Genomic DNA, 16,826 nt, shown 5'->3' on the forward strand with positions numbered 1-16,826 from the left:
TAGCATGAGACAGTCATCACGAAGCATTATTTCTAATTGGCTATTTCTGGTACTGGCCACAGGGGAAGGGGTTGTTGTTTATTGCTATTCTGCATCTGGCAAATATCTAGTTTCGATGTAACAAATGTCATGAAGTAAAGATTTATTTCAAGATTTACTTCAGAGTTGAAGAAAAAGCTACAATTGACAGACTGGCTGTCTCACATCTCAGGCCTCCCAGTGCTTGGTGCATAGTCATATGAATAAGAAAACTGTGTTCCCCAACACTTGCTCATTCTGATTGCACAAACACAACGTGAGTCTGGTTTTGAACGGCAGCGCATCTTGGACAATGTTCAATCACCACACAGAGTCTGGGCAACGTAAAGAGCAGAACAGGGAAGCCTAAAAAGACAGCATATTAGTAACTTGCCCAGATGATCAAATTACATTTTCCTCTTCTAACTGTTAGACATTTACAGGGACACAATTTGGGGATGGCTTTGGGTCCTATTTAATCCCTATGTAGAAACTAAGCATCTGCTAATAGAGGGCCAGATTCTTATACAGGGAATTTTATACATAGAGCATTATTGTATGCAAATCTGGACTGAAAGGGATTCCAGTTTTGAATACTGCATTATGATACATTTGTAAATAGTCCATCCGGTTATGGATAATTTTTTTTTACCCAAAAGTATTATGCAGTGAATTGGTTTTTCCCCAACCATCTATGTAATTTATGCATAAAATAAAAACAGTTATCAAGGATTGTAGGTCAGTAGGTTCATCTTTATTAGCATATCACCTTCTGAAGATGCAATATCTTGCTGTTTCAATATGTGTGTGTGTGTGTGTGTGTGTGTGTGTGTGTATGTTTAGATCAACAGCACCTATAAGTCACATCCAGAATTAAATAACAACAATAAAGTGTTAGACTGTAGCCAGGCTACCAGCACTGAACTGACTCCAAGGCCAATGCTAGCAGAACATCTGAGTAGATGACAGCAATGAGGGTCAGATCAATGCAAAGTTCTGAAATAGATGATGCCTTTCTTTAGTACTTTTCCAGCCTATTTGCTCCCAGGAACCCAGTGCCCTATGATGTCTTCTGGGTACTCAGAGCCTGACACTGCTAAATATCATGGGAACCAATTCTGCCAGGCGGCCTAGTGCTCTGGATCTTTTTTTTTCTGGTCCCTTCCATTAGTATTTCCCCATTCTGTATATCCCACTCTTCAGTCGTATTCTATTTTATGGCTAGTCTGATACAATAATTCAACTGAGGAGTTAATGCTTTGAAAGAGTTCTATATTTTGCCCTTTCCAGGAAGCATCTGTATTTTACCAGGGAATTGTAATGTCTTGAATTACAGTTAATTCAGTCAGGGAGAATATTTGTGCCCCTCAAATAATAGTGTATAGATTATGGTTATCTTTTTGGTTTGGATAAACGAACAAGATTGAGATATATATATATATATATATATATATATATATATATATATATATATATATATATATATTTATAAATTAGATGCCACATGAAGAGGGGATGCAATCAACAAGGATTTAAGATCTGCTACAAGGACCTAGAAAAAGTAAGTCTTGAATAATGAAGCTTGCCTTTGGACTACAGGTAAATATAGGAGCAGAAAGATCAACCAACAGTGAAAAAATCAAAAATGGGGTAGCATCTTTGAGTATTCTAGAAAGTACAAAGGAACCTATACATTTAGATAGGCTCTACAGACATCAGCTATAGCCACAAACAAATGACTTGTCACAGAAGTGGGAAGAAGAACTTCAAGTCATTGGTCTTCTGAGTCATAGCCTTTTTGAATATAGATAAACAATATCTGTATGGCTTGTAATTTATACATGTACACAAACAAATGTATTAAAGGGCACATATCTCTACATTAGTAAGCTTCAGATGTATCAATTATACAACATTTAGGACTTCAAACAATTTGCCCTCTTGTCATTTTGCAACTGTGAGTTATTTATAGATAAAAGCATTTACAATTGAATGGGGAAGAAAGAGACAAGTATGTGATAGAAGCAAAGTCACATGGTTTTCTTCCCTATTCTTTATCCCAAAGGCATAAATTTATCTTTCTTGAATGTCTTCTCAAGAGAAACATTAAATACCCTAATTTCGTGGAATTACCAGAAGAAAATTAAAAGTTAAATTAAATATGACATTAGATTTTAAAGATTTGCCTCTTGGTATTCTGTCCCAACATTCCTATCTGATTTTTCCAGGCACTTAGTTCTCCTTGACCCAATGGTATTCAATCCATTCTAAGTGTGTCACTAAGCTTTGGAGAAAGTCATTTGCTGAGTACTATCACTGCTATTACATGCTACATTTTTCGGAAAGAGTTTCTATGGTTGTATCAGAGTATACATGTCCTTCAAATTTCTTTTCATTTGAAAATGTCAGAGCAGTGACAGATATAAAGGGTGGCAGGAGTGTAACATGGGGATAAATTCTATGACAATAGTTAAATAAAGCCAGAGGCAATTGTTCCAGCTTTGAAGGCGAAGAGAACAGTTATTAAAATAAATATGGTCAGAGAAGTAAGAAGTCATACTCCCATTAATAAGAACTAGATAGCATTTTTTCTTCTTGGCTAAACAATAAAATTCCATAAGCATAACTGGCACTGCCTCTCTGTTCCCCTGACTAATTGGCAGAGTATTCTGCTGCATTTGTAAGTTGTTCTCAAATTGCTCATTAAGGTCACATTTTATTGGTATTTTTGGCTTACTTAGCAGATATCTCATCAATCAGATCCTATATGTAAATAGGTGGGATACCAGTGCTACTAATGGGCTCAGAAACAGAAAATTCAGAAAAGATCAAGCAGAAACAATTAGGAAGATGAAACTTTGGTTATAGGGTTTGGCACATAAAGTTGGATTTAAAGTTACCATAGGAACTTGAGTTACTGAGAAGCAGATGACACTGTACTCCATTTTCTTCCAAGACTGAGTGGTTGGACAAAGAAAGAATGGCAAAGATAAAGTTCCCACTGTTGTCCCTTTAAATATTAGTTTGCTGGCTTTCCAGTTCTAGTAATGGTGAAGAACCTTGTAAACTAACCCTCACTCAGGCAATAGTTATGAAATCTATGTTTATGCAGCTTTTACCCTGAAATACTGCCAAGAACATGAACTGTGGGGCAGCTAGAAATCAAGCAGAAAGCGTGGCTTGAGGAGTCAAATAATGGAATTCTAGGATATCAGTTCAGTGGGAAATTAAAGGAAGAGATTCTGACAAAAGGGAAGTTACAAAGAGAGAGAGAGAAAGTTCCCAAATCTGCATATAAACTCCCCTCACATTCTTGTATAATCCATGAACCATGCATTTATGGGGGATACTTCAAAGAGCCCAGGAAAAAGAAGAGCCAGGAGACTGAAAACACTGTATAGATATTTCAGTAGATAACCATTGCAAATAAGACAGAGTTTGGAGTTTTAGGGGGGCTTCATAAATACCTGGGTCTTACCACTGAAACCCTAGAAAGACCATGCCTAAGAGGTAAAAGTTATGTTACAATATTAAAGCATTCATCTTAGGACAAAAGGAAAAAAAAGTTGAAGGACAGTCACACTAATTGAGCATAAAAGCAAGCCTCCACAGGTTCAATTTGATCAACAAATAACTTACAACAAATACACTTCAGAGGAACATAACAGAATCCAGGGACTCTACAATGAATTATCTAAAATGTTCAGTGTAAAAATAATAAAAAATTATAAAACCTGCAGAGTAACAGGAAAATTTGATGTATAATCAAGAGAAAAAGCAGTTAGTGGAAAAGGAGTTCTAGATGACCCAGATTGTTGAATTAGCGGAAAAAGATTTTAAAGCAGCCATTAAAATATGCTCAAGGTCTTAGAAGAAAAGATTGTCAAATTGAGTGAACAACTGGGAAATCTCAGTGAATAAATAAAATATACTTTAAAAACTAAATGGGCATTTGATAATTTAAAAGTAAAATATCAGAAATGAAAAATTCACTTAAGAGTTGATTGAGAATAATAGAAGAAAATGTCAGTGAAATTGAAGATATGTCAATCAAAATTATCCATATGAAGAAGAGGAAGAAAGATTAACACAAAAATGAAGAGAATATCAGTAACTTCCAAGACATTATTAAGCATCTAAAATACATGAAATTAGACACCTAGGAGGAGAGAATAGGGTGTAAAAAATATTGTTAAAATAATAATAATAATAATAAAATAATAATTTAAATATTTCTAAATTTAGTTAAACATACAAAAGACAAGCATTAACTTACAGATCCAGGAAACTTAGCCAACATAAAGTAGGATGAATTTAAAGCAAACCACATCTAGGCAGTTCATAGTCAAATTATGAAAAACCAAAGATATTACATTGAAAGCAGCAGGGAAATAAGACAGATTACATATAGGGAAAAAATGATATGTTACAGCTAACTTCTCACCAAAAGCAATCGAAACCAAAAGAAAAAGAAATCACATCTTCAAAGTGCTGAAATAAAACAACTGTAAACCCAGAATTCAATATCCAGTGAAAATATTCTTCCAAATGAGGGTGATATAAAGATATTTTAAGATAAACTGTTACCAGACTATCTAAGCTACAAGAAATGCTATAGAAAGTTCTTAAGACTGAGGAAATTATACTGGATGGAAACTCAGATCTACAGGGAAAAAAATGAAAATCATCAAGAAGGGTAAATATAAGGGTAAATTTTAAAAATATTGTCTTTCTCCAAAACACTGCATTGTTGAATTTATAACTTATGTAAATACAAAACATATGATAATAATAATACAAAGAGTGGTGAGTATATGAAATTTTAACTTTCAAGGTATTTATTTTTTACATGAATGGGTACAATATTTACCCTAAATGTACTGTGATAAGATTAAGATGGGTAGTCTAATCCTTAGAGCAGCTACTAAAATGGCACTAGAAGGTATAATTAAAAATCTAATAGAAGAATTTAAAAAAATTTTTAAAGTTATTGAATTAACCCAAAGGAAAGCTTTTCATGAGAAGGTATTGCTTAGTCTATTTACATTTCATGTAATATTGATGTAGTTAGGTTTAAATCTACCATCTTGCTAGTTCTTATGTATATTTTTTGTTTCTGTGATCCTCCTTTATTGTCACCATTTGGATTATTTCAATAATTTATACTAGATGAGAAAGCAAGGCACAACTTTATGTGGTCTTCAAGAGCCACACTTAAATATAAAGATGTATATATATCAAAAATAAAAGAATATAAAATATATACAATGTAAATGGTAAGCATAGGAAAGCTGAAGTGAAGTGATTATAATAATATCAAACAAAATAGAATTTAAGAAAAGAGGAATTATTGACAAAAAAAGACATTTATCTTGTTTCGATGTAGTAACATCCTCTCTCAGTAAGTGAGAGAACAACTAAATAAAAAATTAGTGATCTGAAAACACTATCAACTAGCTTGCCCCTATTTTTATAACACTTCACCACACAACTGCAGAAAACTCATTCTTTTCTTGTGCACATGGAACTTTAAGCAAGATAGATAATATGCTGGGCCTTAAAATAAATCTCAATACATATCAAAAGATTTAAATATTACAGAGAATTTTCTCCAAACACAATAGAACTAAATTATAAATTAGTAACAAAAAAGTATCTAGAACTATCCTCAAATGGTTTAAAATTAAGCAGCCTACTTGTAAATGACCCTAGAGTCAAAGAATAAATTACAAGGGGAAATAAATCCACCTGGGCAATAGACACCCAGGACACCAACATGGTGTCAGTGATGCCAGTGAAGGAGAAGAAATTCATGGATGTCAAAATAGGGAAGCTGGATATTAATGTGGGATTTCACCCCTAAAGGCATTGTTGGAGCATTTCAAAGAGGTTATTACAAGTATGTCAGTGGAAGAAAGGAAGCATCACTGGGGTTTCTATGGTGCTGGCAACTTACATGCTTTTCAGCTATTGTCTTTCTTAGAAGGAACTCAAACATGAGTGGTTATGCAAGTACCACTGAAGAGAGCCCAGTGTGGAGTGCAACTCTGCATTCCTGACCATGACTTTTTTTGCTTGGCACCCTTCCTTGAGGAACACAATGGTGTAAATCTTTTCATATCCTAATTGAGAATTAATGTCAAATAAAAGATGACTGGTACATGTAAAAAGAAAAAAGAAAAAAGAAAAGAAATCCACCTGAAAGGTAATGAAAACGCAATACAGCAAAATGTGTGGGAAGCAGCTAAAGCAGTGCTTAGAAGGAAATGTATAAATCTGAATATATAAAAAAATGCAGGTCTTCTTTATATAAAAGAAGGGCTCAAAATTATTGATCTTAATTTTTATCTTATGAAACTAAAAAAGAAGAGAAAATTAAACCCAAAGTAGGAGAAAGAAAATAATAAAGGTAAGAGCAAAAATTAATAAAATAGAAAACACGAACAATAGAAAAATTTAACAAAAAAATCTGGTTCTTTGAAAAGTTTGATAAAATAGATAAACTCTGTTGTAGATCAATTAATAAATAAAAGGTCAAATACAAATTACAAGTATCAGGAATGAAAGTAGGGATATTATTACAGACCCTACACACATTAAAATGATACCCAAAGAATATTATGAATAACTTTATGCTAATGAAGCTGACAAATTGGATGATATGGATTAATGACAAAAATTGCCAAAACTGACATGAAAAGATATAGAAAATTATAACGACTACATTTATGAAAGAAATTGAATGTATAATAAAAATACAAAGAAAATTTCCAGAACACAAGTTCTTGTTGATGAATTCTGTGAAACATTTAAGAAGAAAATAACATTAATCTCATAAAACTCTTTTAGAAGATGAAGGAAGGGAAAATCCCTCCTAATTTGCTTTATGAGGTCCGAATAAGCCAGTTTCCAAAATCTGACAAAGGCACTACAAGAACAGAAAATAACAAGCTAGTGTTCTTCATGAATACCAAAAAAATCCTTACCACGATAGTAGGAAATTAAATACAGCAATATTGATAGATGATAGATAGATAGATAGGTAGATAGATAATAGATACATAAAGATAAAGATAATAGAGGTATACTTCATTTTATTGTGCTTCTTTATTGTGCTTCACAGATATTGTGTTTTTTACAAATTGAAGGTTTTGGCAATCCTGCATTTTTCCAACAGCATTAGCTCATTTCGTGTCTCTGTGTCACACTTTGGTAATTCTTGCAATATTTCAAACTTTTCATTATTATTATATTTGATATCACCATCTGTGATCAGTGATCTTTGATGTTACTACAACTCTGAAGGTTCAGATGATGATTAACATTTTTAGTGATAAAGTATTGGGTTTAGTAAGATCTTACGGAAAACCCTGAATGAACTTTTTGGCCAACCCAACATTTTTTAAACTAAGGTATGTATATTGTTTTTTAGACATAATGTTATTGCACACTTAATAGCCTACAGTAATGTGTAAACATAATTTTTATGTGCACTGGGAAACCAAAAAATTCATGTGACTTGTTTTATTGCAATATTCACTTTATTGCAGTGGTGTGGAACTGAACCTGCAATATCTCAGGTCTGCCTGTACATGATGAGTAAGTGGGGTTTATTCCTGTACATGATGAGTGATGCAAGATTGGTTTAACATTCAAAATCAATCATTGTAACTCACCATTTTAAGGGAATAAAGAAGAAAAATCATAAAATCATTTCAAAAGATGCAGAAGAATAATTTGACAAATTCCACATTTCTTCATGATTTAAAAACAAGATATTCTTAGCAATTAGGGAAGGAACTTAATCCAATAAAAGGGATCTACAAAAAGCCTATAGCTAACATTATTGTTAATGATGCACTATTGGATGCTTTTCCCCTAAGAGTAGAAATTAGACAAAAATGTCATCTATCAGCATATTTCTTCAATAATGTACTGGATGTCCTAGTCAGTTTAGTAAGTCAACAGAAAGAGACAAAAAACTTAAAAGTTGGAAGGGAAAAGTTAAAACTTTTTAATTAAGGAAGGCATGATTATATATTTAGAAAATTGTAAGGAATGTACAAATTAACTACTAGAAGTAAAAAGTAAATTTATCAAGATCTCAAATTACAAGGTCAAGATACAAAAATTTTAAAAATAATTGTGTTTCAGTGTACCAGTAGTATGCAATTGGAAACGAATTTTAAAAATTTACAGTAACATCAAAAACATAAAATATTTAGGAACAAACTGAACAAGAGATGTGCAAGACATCTACACTGAAAAGTTCAAAATATTGTAAGATAAATTTAAACATTTCTAAGCAAATGGAAAAAACTTTTGGGTTCTGGTCCAAAACATAGAGTTTAGAAGTCATCACAACAAACAAAAGCTGAATAAACTGAAAATCAACAACACTTATTAGGTCCATCAGAGAACTGAGGTCACAGGGCAAGCTGCCAACCTGAAAATTGTAAAGATAGGCAAACACAGAGAATCACAGCTTAACAGGAGCAGAAGTCCGCTGCTGGAGTCAGTACTATGAATGACAAATTGTTGGAGGCTCAGTGTGGATGAGCTTGAGAGTTTAAAAAACGGATGGCTCAGTCTTAGGGACGCCCCCACATTTTTTAAAGTTTTATCCAGGAGCCCCACTAAGTTTGCAGGGTGAATATGGGAGAAAATTCCCCTCATGCTTCTGTCAGAGGGAGGGGGGAAATAGCCATTTTGGAAAGCACCCAGAGTATTCCGCTCTCCCTAACAAAAGCGTGCTCTCAAGGAAAACTATTTTCCCAGAACCTAATTAACTTGAGTTTTATTGGAGTGTAACTGACCTGGCAGAAGGGGAAATATCCAACTCCAGACACCTCTAGTCTTCCTGTCTCACCTAAGGAGGAAAAAGAAGATGAAAAGCACTTATGAAAGTCATTGCCCAGGAACATAGGCTCATTAAAAGATTGAGACCTAATCATAGAACTATATGCTCTCCTCTCTGCCATCTTACATCACATCAGTTGGACTCTTATATAATAACAGAAGATTACAACTGAAAGAATTGCGAGTCTCAGACTCTATTTAAAAAGGAGTCTCTAGAGAAACCCAAAGACAACAGGGGAGACAAAAATCAAGGACACTAGAAAAAATTTTAGCTCTAACACCTACAGCTACAGCAACAGTGAATTCAGCCTAATTCCTAGCCAGATAAACATAAATCTCACACTAAAGGCCTATTTATCTCAATTCATCATGCCTGACTATCAACAAAAAAAGATAAGGCATGCTAAAATGCAAAAAACACAATCTGAAAAGACAAAGCATGCAACAGAATCAGACTCAGATATGATAGGGATTTTGGAATTATCAAAACAAGAATTTAAAATAACTATGATTAATATGCTTAGAGCTTTAATGGAAAAAGTGAACAGCATACAAGAATAGATGGGTAATGTAAGCACAGAGATGGAAAATCAAGGAAAGAACCAAAGGAAATGCTAAAAATCAAAAACATTGTAACAAAAATGAAGAATGTCTCTGATGGGCTCATCATTAGACAGGACAAGGCCACGGAAAAAAATCAGTAAGCTTGAAGATATGTCAATAGAAACTTCCCAAACTGAAAAGCGGAAAGGAAAAAGAACAACAATGAAAAGAAAAAAAGGAAAGAAACCGACTATTTAAGAACCAATTACAAAAGGTGTAACATACATACAGTGGGAGCCCCAGAAGGAGAAGAAAGAGCGACAGGAACAGAAGAAACATTTGAAGTAATAATGGCTGAGAATTTTTCAAAACTAATGACAGACCTAAATAAATTGAGATATATACTATATTCAAAGATTGGAAGGCTCAATATTGTTAACATGTCAACAATCCCCAACTTGATCTAAAGACTCAATGCAATCCCAGTAAAAATTCCATTTTAATAGAAATTAACACATGGATTCTAAATTTATGAAAATAAAAGTAAACTATAAGAACCAAAACAATTTTAAAAATAAAAACAAAGTTGATGTATAGACTATTATTGACTGCAATCCTACTATAAATCTATAGTAATCAAGAGAGTGTAGCACTGGCATAAGGATAGATGAGCTGATCAATGGAAAACCAGAATAAACTCACATGTATATGGTCAATTGAATTTTGAAAATATTTTCAAGGCAATTCAACGAGGAAAAAAGTCCTTTCAACAAACTGTGCTGCAACAATTGGATAAACAAATGAAAAACAACCAACCTTAAACCCTTCCTCACAGCATACACACAAATTAATTGGAGATGATTAGAGATGTGGCATAAAGCTAAAACTACAAATCTTCTAAATGAAAACACTGGCAAATGTCTTTACAATTTTGAGATGGGCAAACATTTAAGAGAGGACAAAAAAGCAATAATCATAAAATAAAAACGTTCATTAGTTGAATTCATAAAAAACTTATAAAAATGAAAATATCAGCAAGAGACTAGGAAAAATATTAACAATACATATAGCAGACAAACGACTCATATGCAGAATATATAATTAATGCCTACAAATCAACAATAAAGGAAAACAACCCAACAAAATGTCAAAAGAGTTGAGTAGTTATTTCACAAATAAGAAGTTATTCAAAGGCCAGTAAGCACATGGAAAGGTACATAACACCATTAGTCAACAGGGAAACACAAATTTAAACCACCTAAAGGTTCAAACCATCTGATATACCATTGCACTCACATCAGAACCACAATAGAATGGCTAAAATTTTAAAAAAAAGTAAAAAGAAAATACCAAATGTTGGTGAGCTGGGCAAGATGGCGGAAGAGTAAGACGTGGAGATCACCTTCCTTCCCACAGATACAGTAGAAATACATCTACACGTGGAACGGCTCCTACAGAACACCCACTGAACGGTGGCAGAAAACGTCAGACCTCCCAAAAGGCAAGAAAATCCCCACGTACTTGGGTAGGGCAAAAGAAAAAAGAAATAACAGAGACAAAAGAATAGGGACGGGACCTGCACCAGTGGGAGGGAGCTGTGAAGGAGGAAAGGTTTCCACACACTAGGAAGCCCCTTCGCGGGCAGAGACTGTGGGTGGCGGAGGGGGGAAGCTTCGGAGCCACGGAGGAGAGCGCAGCCACAGGGGTGCGGAGGGCAAAGCGGAGAGATTCCCGCACGGGGGATCGGCGCCGAGCAGCACTCACCAGCCCGAGAGGCTTGTCTGCTCAGCCGCCGGGGCAGGCGGGGGCTGGGAGCTGAGGCTCGGGCTTCGGTGCTAGCCAGGAGGGAGTCCAGGAAAAAATCTGCAGCTGCCGAAGAGGCAAGAGACTTTTTCTTGCCTCTTTGTTTCACGGTGCACAAGGAGAGGGGATTCAGAGCGCCGCTTAAACAAGCTCCAGAGACGGGCGCGAGCCGCGTCTATCAGCGCGGATCCCACAGCAACAGGGGCGCAGAGGGAAAAACGGAGAGATTCCCGCAAGGAGGCTCGGCGCCGAGCAGCACTCAGCAGCCTGAGAGGCTTGTCTGCTCAGCCGCCGGGGCGGGTGGGGCCAGGAGCTGAGGCTCGGGCTTCGGTCGGATCGCAGGGAGAGGACTGGGGCTGGCGGCGTGAACACAGCCTGACTTTTTCTTGCCTCTTTGTTTCGTGGTGCGCAAGGAGAGGGGATTCAGAGCGCCGCCTAAACGAACTCCAGAGACAGGAGCAAGCCGCGGCTATCAGCGCGGACCCCAGAGGCGGGCGCAAGCCGCGGCTAACAGCGCGGACCCCAGAGACGGGCAGGAGGCGCTAAGGCTGCTGCAGCCACCACCAAGAAGCCTGTGTGCGAGCACAGGTCACTCTCCACACCGCCCCTCCCGGGAGCCGGTGCAGCCCACCACTGCCAGGCTCCTGTGATCCGGGGACAACTTCCCCAGGAGAACGCATGGCGCGCCTCAGGCTGCTGCAACGTCACGCTGGCCTCTGCCGCCACAGGCTCGCCCCGCCTCCTCCGTACCCCTCCCTCCCCCGGCCTGAGTGAGCCAGAGCCCCCGAAGCAGCTGCTCCTTTAACCCCGTCCTGTCTGGGCGGGGAACAGACGCCCTCAGGCGACCTACATGCAGAGGCGGGTCCAAATCCAAAGCTGAACCCCGGGAGCTGTGCAAACAAAGAAGAGAAAGGGAAATCTCTCCCAGCAGCCTCAGAAGCAGCGGATTAAAGCTCCACAAACAACTTGATGTGCCTGCATCTGTTGAATACCTGAATAGACAACGAATCATCCCAAATTCAGGAGGTGGACTTTGGGAGCAGGATATATTAATTTTTCCCCTTTTCTTTTTTTTGTGAGTGTATATGTGTATGCTTCTGGGTGAGATTTTGTCTGCATAGCTTTGCTTTCACCATTAGTCCTAGGGTTAGGTCCGTCCGTTTTTTTTTTTTTTTTTCTTTTTTACTTAAAAAAATTTTTTTTCCTAATAAATGTTTTCTTAATAATTTTTTCCTTATTTTCTATTTTTAGAAATTAAAACAAAATTTTTTAATAAGATTTTTCATATTTTTAATTTTAAAAAATTAAAAAAAATTTTTCTTAATAAACTTTTTCTTATTTTTTATTATAAAAAATTAATAAATATATTTTTAAAAATTAAAAAAAATTTTTTCTTAATAAATTAATTCTTAATAATTTTTTTCTTATTTTTTATTATAATAGCTTTATTTTATTTTATTTTATCCTCTTTCTTTCTTTCTTTCTATTTTTTTCTCCCTTTTATCCTGAGCCATGTGGATGAAAGGCTCTTGGTGCTCCAGCCAGGCATCAGGGCTGTGCCTCTGAGGTGGGAGAGCCAACTTCAGGACACTGGTCCACAAGAGACCTCCCAGCTCCATGTAATATCAAGCGGCAAAAATCTCTCAGAGATCTCCATCTCAACAACAAGACCCAGCTTCAGTCAACGACCAGCAAGCTACAATGCTGGACACCTTATGCCAAACAACTAGCAAGACAGGAACACAGCCCCATCCATTAGCAGAGAGGCTGCCTAAAATCATAATAAGGCCACAGACACCCCAAAACACACCACCAGACGTGGAAGTGCCCACCAGAAAGACAAGATCCAACCTCATCCACCAGAACACAGGCACTAGTCCCCTCCACCAGGAAGCCTACACAACCCACTGAAGGAACCTTAGCCACTGGGGACAGATACCAAAAACAACGGGAACTACGAACCTGCAGCCTGTGAAAAGGAGACCCCAAACACAGTAAGATAAGCAAAATGAGAAGACAAAAAAACACACAGTAGGTGAAGGAGCAGGGTCAAAACACACCAGACCTAACAAATGAAGAGGAAATAGGCAGTCTACCTAAAAAAGAATTCAGAATAATGATAGTAAGGATGATCTTGGAAAATCTTGGAAATAGAATAGACAAAATGCAAGAAACATTTAACAAGGATGTAGAAGAACTAAAGAGGAATCAAGCAACGATGAAAAACACAATAAATGAAATTAAAAATACTCTAGACGGGATCAATAGCAGAATAACTGAGGTAGAAGAACGGATAAGTGACCTGGAAGATAAAATAGTGGAAATAACTACTGCAGAGCAGAGTAAAGAAAAAAGAATGAAAAGAACTGAGGACAGTCTCAGAGACCTCTGGGACAACATTAAACGCACCAACATTCAAATTATAGGAGTCCCAGAAGAAGAAGAGAAAAAGAAAGGGACTGAGAAAATATTTGAAGAGATTATAGTTGAAAACTTCCCTAATATGGGAAAGGAAATAGTTAATCAAGTCCTGGAAGCACAGAGAGTCCCATACAGGAAAACTCCAAGGAGAAACACGCCAAGACACATATTAATCAAACTATCAAAAATTAAATATAAAGAAAACATATTAAAAGCAGCAAGGGAAAAACAACAAATAACACACAAGGGAATCCCCATAAGGTTAACAGCTGATCTTTCAGCAGAAACTCTGCAAGCCAGAAGGGAGTGGCAGGATATACTTAAAGTGATGAAGGAGAAAAAACTACAACCAAAGTTACTCTACCCAGCAAGAGTCTCATTCAGATTTGATGGAGAAATTAAAACCTTTACAGACAAGCAAAAGCTGAGAGAGTTCAGCACCACCAAACCAGCTTTACAACAAATGCTAAAGGAACTTCTCTAGGCAAGAAACACAAGAGAAGGAAAACACCTACAATAACAAACCCAAAATATTTAAGAAAATGGGAATAGGAACATACATATCGATAATTACCTTAAATGTAAATGGATTAAATGCTCCCACCAAAAGACACAGACTGGCTGAATGGATACAAAAACAAGACCCATATATATGCTGTCTACAAGAGAATCACTTCAGACCTAGAGACACATACAGACTGAAAGTGAGGGGATGGAAAAAGATATTCCATGCAAATGGAAATCAAAAGAAAGCTGGAGTAGCAATTCTCATATCAGACAAAATAGACTTTAAAATAAAGACTATTACAAGAGACAAAGAAGGACACTATATAATGATCAAGGGATCGATCCAAGAGGAAGGTATAACAATTGTAAATATTTATGCACCCAACATAGGAGCACCTCAATACATAAGGCAAATACTAACAGCCATAAAAGGGGAAATTGACAGCAACACAATCATAGTAGGGGACTTTAACACCCCACTTGCACCAATGGACAGATCATCCAAAATGAAAATAAATAAGGAAACACAAGCTTTAAATGATACATTAAACAAGATGGACTTAATGGATATTTATAGGACATTCCACCCAAAAACAACAGAATACACATTTTTCTCAAGTGCTCATGGAACATTCTCCAGGATAGATCATATCTTGCGTCACAAATCAAGCCTTGGTAAATTTAAGAAAATTGAAATCGTATCAAGTATCTTTTCCGACCACAACGCTATGAGACTAGATATCAATTACAGGAAAAGATCTGTAAAAAATACAAACACATGGAGGCTACACAATACACTAAGTAATAACGAAGTGATCACTGAAGAAATCAAAGGGAAAATCAAAAAATACCTAGAAACAAATGACAATGGAGACACGACGACCCAAAACCTATGGGATGCAGCAAAAGCAGTTCTAAGAGGGAAGTTTATAGCAATACAAGCCTACATCAAGAAACAGGAAACATCTCGAATAAACAACCTAACCTTGCACCTAAAGCAATTAGAGAAAGAAGAGCAAAAAAACCCCAAAGCTAGCAGAAGGAAAGAAATCATAAAGATCAGATTAGAAATAAATGAAAAAGAAATGAAGGAAACAATAGCAAAAATCAATGAAACTAAAAGCTGGTTCTTTGAGAAGATAAACAAAATTGATAAACCATTAGCCAGACTCATCAAGAGAAAAAGGGAGAAGACTCAAATCAATAGAATTAGAAATGAAAAAGGAGAAGTAACCACTGACACTGCAGAAATACAAACGATCATGAGAGATTACTACAAGCAACTCTATGCCAATAAAATGGACAACCTGGAAGAAATGGACAGATTCTTAGAAATGCACAAACTGCCGAGACTGAACCAGGAAGAAATAGAAAATATGAACAGACCAATCACAAGCACTGAAATTGAAACTGTGATTAAAAATCTTCCAACAAACAAAAGCCCAGGACCAGATGGCTTCACAGGCGAATTCTATCAAACATTAAGAGAAGAGCTAACACCTATCCTTCTCAAACTCTTCCAAAATATTGCAGAGGGAGGAACACTCCCCAACTCATTCTACGAGGCCACCATCACCCTGATACCAAAACCAGACAAAGATGTCACAAAGAAAGAAAACTACAGGCCAGTATCACTGATGAACATAGATGCAAAAATCCTCAACAAAATACTAGCAAACAGAATTCAACAGCACATTAAAAGGATTATACACCATGATCAAGTGGGGTTTATTCCAGGAATGCAAGGATTCTTCAATATACGCAAATCAATCAACGTGATACATCATATTAACAAAGTAAAGGAGAAAAACCATATGATCATCTCAATAGATGCAGAGAAAGCTTTCGACAAAATTCAACACCCATTTATGATAAAAGCCCTGCAGAAAGTAGGCATAGAGGGAACTTTCCTCAACATAATAAAGGCCATATATGACAAACCCACAGCCAACATTGTCCTCAATGGTGAAAAACTGAAACCATTTCCACTAAGATCAGGAACAAGACAAGGTTGCCCACTCTCACCACTGTTATTCAACATAGTTTTGGAAGTGTTAGCCACAGCAATCAGAGAAGAAAAAGAAATAAAAGGAATCCAAATCGGAAAAGAAGAAGTAAAGCTGTCACTGTTTGCAGATGACATGATACTATACATAGAGAATCCTAAAGATGCTACCAGAAAACTACTAGAGCTAATCAATGAATTTGGTAAAGTAGCAGTATACAAAATTAATGCACAGAAATCTCTTGCATTCCTATATGATAATGATGAAAAATCTGAAAGTGAAATTAAGAAAACACTCCCGTTTACCATTGCAACAAAAGGAATAAAATATCTAGGAATAAACCTACCTAAGGAGACAAAAGACCTGTATGCAGAAAATTATAGGACACTGATGAAAGCAATTAAAGATGATACAAATAGATGGAGAGATATACCATGTTCTTGGATTGGAAGAATCAACATTGTGAAAATGACTCTACTACCCAAAGCAATCTACAGTTTCAGTGCAATCCCTATCAAACTACCGCTGGCTTTTTTCACAGAACTAGAACAAAAAATTTCACAATTTGTATGGAGACACAAAAGACCCCGAATAGCCAAAGCAATCTTGAGAACGAAAAATGGAGCTGGAGGAATCAGGCTCCCTGACTTCAGACTATATTACAAAGCT

At 36.3% G+C, this 16,826-nt stretch overlaps 1 pseudogene; it reads left to right on the forward strand.

Moving 5' to 3' along the window:
- Positions 1 to 5,794: 5,794 nt before the first annotated feature.
- Positions 5,795 to 6,040, forward strand: LOC137757352 (ATP synthase subunit f, mitochondrial pseudogene; annotated as a pseudogene).
- The last annotated feature ends 10,786 nt before the right edge of the window (positions 6,041 to 16,826 follow it).

Source organism: Eschrichtius robustus, chromosome X (genome assembly GCF_028021215.1).
Source record: "Eschrichtius robustus isolate mEscRob2 chromosome X, mEscRob2.pri, whole genome shotgun sequence".
Lineage (NCBI taxonomy): Eukaryota > Metazoa > Chordata > Mammalia > Artiodactyla > Eschrichtiidae > Eschrichtius > Eschrichtius robustus.